The sequence below is a fragment of the Gossypium raimondii genome, unplaced genomic scaffold, assembly GCF_025698545.1.
Source record: "Gossypium raimondii isolate GPD5lz unplaced genomic scaffold, ASM2569854v1 Contig00265, whole genome shotgun sequence".
NCBI classification, from domain to species: domain Eukaryota; kingdom Viridiplantae; phylum Streptophyta; class Magnoliopsida; order Malvales; family Malvaceae; genus Gossypium; species Gossypium raimondii.
The window spans coordinates 188,915-195,075 of NW_026291365.1; positions in this window are offsets into that span (position 1 = coordinate 188,915).

Here is a 6,161-nt window from a genome sequence, read left to right on the forward strand (position 1 = left end):
ATTTTGTGGCACGTTGGAATAAACGCCGCAAATGGGTTACTTTTGTCATAACTGTTTGGGAAATGTCATCGTTTTCGGGTTTGTTTAGTGGCGCTTATTTAGAAACGCCGTAAATTTGTTAGTTTAGTCATTGAAAACGTCGTCGTTTTTCAATGTTGTGAGTGGCGTTTTATGCCAAAACGCCACAAATTTGACTGTCTGTTCCTGAAACGACTTCGTTTCTGTGGACATTTTGTGGAGCTTATTTAAAAATGCCACTATCAGTGGGTTCATTTATCTGTGGAAACGACGTCGTTTCCTTTCCAGCCCTTTTAACCAGGCAAAACCCGATTCTTCTTCATCACTTACCCCCAATTGTTTAGCCGAAATCCCTAGCTTCCTCAGCCCCTAATCCCCCCAAACCCGACCAGCTTCACCGTGACCGTGATCGTCGGCTGCTTCATCACCATCGCCGTCTCATCTACTGTATCACCGTCACCGTCACCGTCGCTCTCTGCTCCCGCAACCACCGGTAAGTTATATTTTTAGTGTGGGAAAAAATTATAATTTTTTTTTTTACTTTATGCCTCGTCTGCTTGGTTGTAATCTTACATTGATGTTGTCTTGTTTTGCGACCGTCCCCAAACAATGCATGATAAAATGGGTGTTGTTAGTTTGCAGCAACGGTAACCCTTCAAACCGGTACACTGCTCTTTCCTGGTTTGCTATTCTTTCTATTTTCTTTATTTAGTACACTGCTCTTTTCTATTTTCTTAATTTACTTGAGAATCATTTTTTCGGTAATTGGCAGTAGGAAATAGGATATTTATGCCTTACATGATGATAACATCGGTTGTTATGCATATTGATGTGTTGAACTTTGGATAACATTGCAACTTCCTTCATATACTTTAGCATTAGCACCTTCACCAATTTTAGGACCAACAGGAAGCTGTTGAGGATCACTTAAGCATTTAGAATCTAAATTGAACTCTTCAGTTGGAAAAAACCCATTTCCAGATCCCATTGTTAAAATAATAATAATAATAATAATAACACTACATATTTTTTTAATCGGTGAACAAGAATCAAACTCTGAGATAAACAAAGAGAAAATAAAATAAAAAGATGTATATTTTTTTTAGGGTGGAAAAAGTGAGCTGTTTTAATAAAAAAAATCGTTGAATTATATAAAGATGAAGGAAAAAAAGAGTTTAATGAAGGACTCTGGGAAAAGAGTGGATCGAGAAATGGGTGATGGGATGTGGTTACTGGTTAATTGAAGACGAAGAGAGAGAGAGAGAGATTATTTAAGATTGTGAAAGGAATATTTGTTTTTTGGCTTTTTTATTTTCAACGCGGTTATATTCATGTACTGTAATGGAAATAACATGAAAATGGAACTTCCTACTACACTATTATGTCTACTTATTTTTGTTTCCTCAATCTTTGTCTGAAAAATCATTGTTTATTTTTTTTATTAAATATAGTAAAAATTTGATTTCAATTTAACTACGAGAATTATTATGGGTATTAGTAAATTAATTATTGAAAATTGAACTCGTAAATTTTTTTCAAAACATTAAATCGACATAACTAAAACACATGATTAATAAAAATAAAGTAAATACTATACTCACATAAGTAAAACCGTTAACATCATCATAAAGTAGATATGATTAATTAAGGAAATATAACATCAATTTGAGCAAATGGTCATCTTTTAAAGTGTTCATTTCTTTTCATTAATCATATGTAAATTATTTTTCTAAACTTTAAATCGACATAACATTACGTTAAAAATTATATAAAACAAAAAATTAAATTAAATAAATAAATAACTAAAACATATGATTAATAAAAATAAAGTAAATACTATACTTACATAAGTATAACCGTTAACATCATCATAAAGTAGATATGATTAATTAAGGAAGTATAACATCAATTTGAGCAAATGGTCATCTTTTAAAGTGTTTATTTCTTTTCATTAATCATATGTAAATTTTTTTTCTAAACTTTAAATCGACATAACATTACGTGAAAAATTATATAAAACAAAAAATTAAATTAAATAAATAAATAACTAAAAATATGATTAATAAAAATAAAGTAAATACTATACTTACATAAGTAAAACCGTTAACATCATCATAAAGTAGATATTATTAATTAAGGAAATATAACATCAATTTGAGCAAATGGTCATCTTTTAAAGTGTTTATTTTTTCATTAATCATATGTAAAAAAATTTTCTAAACTTTAAATCGACAAAACATTATGTGAAAAATTATATAAAACAAAAAAATTAAATTAAATAAATAAATAACTAAAACATATGATTAATAAAAATAAAGTAAATACTATACTTACATAAGTAAAACCGTTAACATCATCATAAAGTAGATATGATTAATTAAGGAAATATAACATCAATTTGAGCAAATGGTCTTCTTTTAAAGTGTTTATTTCTTTTCATTAATCATATGTAAACTTGCATAACTTACGAAATATCTTAGACAACTTACATAATACATAGCATACATAACTTACATAATACAAAACTTACATAACTTAAATATCTTACACAACTTACATAACCTACATAATACATTTAACTTACATAACTTACATAACTTACATAATACAAAACTTACATAACTTAAATATCTTACACAACTTACATAACCTACATAATACATTAAACTTACATAACTTACATAACTTACATAATACAAAACTTACATAACTCAAATATCTTACACAACTTACATAACCTACATAATACATTTAACTTACATAACTTACATAATAACTTACACACGTACATAACTTACATTTAACTTACCCTTGTAATTTCTGGTGAAAATCAGACTTCAAGAAATAAGAAATGGACCGGTCTTGGATGAATTTGTCAAGGGTAAGCGACGGTTGTCGAAATGGAGTACAGACTTTTCTAAATTTTGCATTCCAATATGCAAGCCAGGAGAACATGATTCTTTGCCCGTGTAAGAAGTGTGTCAACACAAATTGGCATTATCGTGAAGTTGTATACGAGCATCTAATTGTTAATGGGTTTGTTCGGGGTTATAAATAATGGCTTTTTCATGGAGAATGCCCGCCTAGTACTTCCTCTTCAAGGATGGATGTATCTTATGACAGTACTACTTACCACCAGTCTGATAGAGGGGATGACATGGAAGGTTTGTTGCGGGATGCATTTAATATGCACAATCATGGTGTCCAGTCATTTCCAGCGGACTTTGTGGCTTCTGATGATTGTAATATTGGGAGAAATGCTTTTACCGAACCGGGAAGTAGTGTACGTCATAAAGAGCCGAATGAAGAAGCGGCAAAGTTCTACGTACTACTTAATGACATGAACGACGAACTGTATGAGGGATCAAAATTTTCAAAAATGTCTTTCTGTGTTCGTCTTTTTCAATTAAAATGTTTGGGAGGGTGGACTGGAAACTCTTTGACAATGCTGTTAGAGTTCTTGCGAGAAATGTTTCCTTTTGCAAAAATCCCTCAGTCATGCAAAGATGTGAAGAAATTGATAAAAGATTTAGGCCTTGGATACAACAAAATCCATAGTTGCCCAAATGACTGCATGTTGTATTGAGGCGATCGGAGAAATCAACAGTGCTGTCATGTATGCGGCCACTACCGTTGGATAAGTAAAAACGCAGAAGGTGGGAACGACGATGAAAATGATGCACAGTCAAGAAAGAAGCCAGTCAAGATTTTACGGTATTTTTCACTGATACCGAGGCTTCAAAGGCTTTTCATGTCGTCGAAGACTGCGGAGTCTATGACGTGGCACCATGATGGACGAACCGATGATGGATTATTAAGGCATCCGGCAGATTCTTTAGCTTGGAAATCATTTGACAATAAATTTCCAGGCTTTGCAAGCGATCCTAGGAGTGTGAGGCTTGGGCTAGCATCTGATGGATTTAATCCTTTCAAGATCATGAGCACTGCATACAGTACTTGGCCATTAGTGCTTGTTCCTTACAATCTGCCTCCGTGGATTTGTAAGAAGCAATCTTCCCTTATCTTATCTATGATTACCCCTGGAGAGAAAGGGCCCGGGAATGATATCGACATTTATTTACAGCCACTTATTGAAGAGTTAAAACAATTGTGGGCTGGTGTTGAGACATACGATGTGCTGAGAAAGGAGAACTTTAATTTACGTGCAGCTTTGATGTGGACCGTTAATGACTTTCCCGCTTATGCCAATTTATCCGGTTGGAGTATCAAGGGTCGTTATGCGTGTCCTTGTTGTACTGCACAAACATGTTCGCAATGGTTGTACAATGGGAAGAAGTTCTCTTACATGGGGTATCGTTGGTGGTTACCGAAAAATCATAGATTTAGATTTCAGAGTTCTATATTTGATGGTACTGAAGAGTTTAGAGAAGCTCCTTCGCAGACCAGTGGCTCTGAAATCTTGTTCATGTTGGAAGATATGAATTTCATTTATGGGAAGATGAACCTACCGCCAAACACGTAAAGAAATCGAAGATCAAATGATGAAGCTGATGATGACTCTGATGAAGAGGACGATCCTAATGAGGCGGACTTGTGGAAAAAAAGAAGTATTTTTTTTGAGTTGCCTTATTGGGAGCATCACCTTTTTCGACACAATCTTGATGTTATGCACATTGAGAAAAATTTCTGCGAGAACATTATGGGTACAATTTTGAATGTCGACGGAAAATCAAAAGACAATCTTCAAAGTCAACTTGATTTACTCTAAATGGGAATCCGACCTGATCTTCATCCCAATCCACTTCAGAATGGGAAATATCGGTTGCCGCATTCTATTTTTTCAATGTCGAAGACGGAAAAAGAAGTGTTCTGCACGGTGTTGAAGGATATAAAGGTTCCAGATGCGTATGCATCAAATATATCTCGATGTGTTAGTGTTAAAGATCGAAGATTATATTCGCTAAAATCACATGACTATCACATCTTGATGCAAGATTTACTACCAGTGGCTCTACGATGTTGTATGTCCAAGAAGGTGACGTCTTGTATAATTGAACTATCCAACATAATGAAAGTCATTTGTGGCAAAGTTTTGGATGTTCAAGAACATCAGAAGGTACAGGATCGAGCCGCTTTGACTTTATGCAACATGGAGAAAATCTTCCCACCTTCCTTCTTCACCATTATGGTTCACTTGATAATTCATCTCCCGCATGAAGCAATTCTTGGCGGACCCATTTTCTATCGATGGATGTATCCCATAAAAAGGTGTTAATTAAAATTTTTAAAATTTTCCTTCATTCACCTATATGCCTTTAGTTTCAATAATGAAGAAATGTTGTATATTGTGTTTAGGTTCCTATCCAAATTAAAGTCTTACTGCCGCAACAAGCGATATCCAGAAGGATCGATTGCTGAAGGCTACTTAGCGAAGGAATGTATGACCTTCGCTCAAGATATTTGGAAGATGTTGAAACAAGGTTAAACAGACCAAATAGGAATGCTGGACTCACGGACCATAACTTAGCCGATACTTATTTGTTCCAAAGTTTTGGAGAACCAATCGGCAAAGTTGAAATTACAGAATTAGATCATTTATCGTGGGTACAAGCACATCGATATGTTCTATTTCACCCCGAATCATTGGAACCTTTACGGAAGTAAGTTCTACAAATTTGATAAATATTTATCAAACTAATAACTATTTATCTTCTAACAAGGTGAAAATTTTTTTAACATAGTGAGTACAAACAAATATTGAGATCTCGTTCGCGCTCCCAAAGAACACAACATCGAGATATCAATAAGATGTTTATAGAATCTTTTTATGAATGATTAAGCCAAATAGTATGCAGTTGGAGCTTCTGCTTACAAATAATAATGTTTTCTATACTTACATTTTTAATTACTCAATTTACTTTCCGTTCAATAGGTTTGGAGTGGGAAGAACGTAAACGACGAAGTTAAATGGCTCTCCTAAGGTCCAAATCGAGTGGTTAAAAGATATAGTGCGTTCCTCATCAACGGATTCAGATTTCATACAAAATATCGTGAGAGGTTGAGAAGAACGCAAAATTGTGGAATAGTTGTCAATTCTGCAATTACAAGTTATGCTAGTGCTAGGGACAATAATCCTGTCGAGGGAAATGTGGAATATTTCAGACATCTTGCTGACATAATTG